This window comes from Monodon monoceros, unplaced genomic scaffold (genome assembly GCF_005190385.1).
Source record: "Monodon monoceros isolate NGI ecotype Baffin Bay Population unplaced genomic scaffold, NGI_Narwhal_1 Super_Scaffold_3, whole genome shotgun sequence".
NCBI classification, from domain to species: domain Eukaryota; kingdom Metazoa; phylum Chordata; class Mammalia; order Artiodactyla; family Monodontidae; genus Monodon; species Monodon monoceros.
In genome coordinates this window covers 74,694,759-74,695,110 of record NW_021703780.1, presented here as the reverse complement: position 1 = coordinate 74,695,110, position 352 = coordinate 74,694,759, and positions in this window count along the sequence as shown.

Here is a 352-nt window from a genome sequence, read left to right as displayed (position 1 = left end):
CAGGGCGCGCAGCCGGGCTGCCGGCGGCGGGCGCGCGCGCCCCGCGCTCTTAAAGCAGCCGCGCTCGGCTCCCAGCTCGCAGGCGTCTTACAACGCGGTTCTCCCCGCCCACAGCCCCGGGTGCTGCAGTGTCGTCTGGGGCAGTTTCGGGGCTAGGGGCCGCTCTGGACGGGTCTCGGAGAGAAGGAGGAGAGCGACTGCCTTCGGGACCCGCGAGTCTCTCCCAGATTCCCGTCCTGAGAGTTCTTAAAGACGCCGCGCTGCGAGCGGGCTTGGCGAGGTTTCCCCCGCCCCCTCTGCGTTGCTCGCGTATCCGAGACTTGGGGGGGACCCTGTCTCCGGTTTGAGGAGA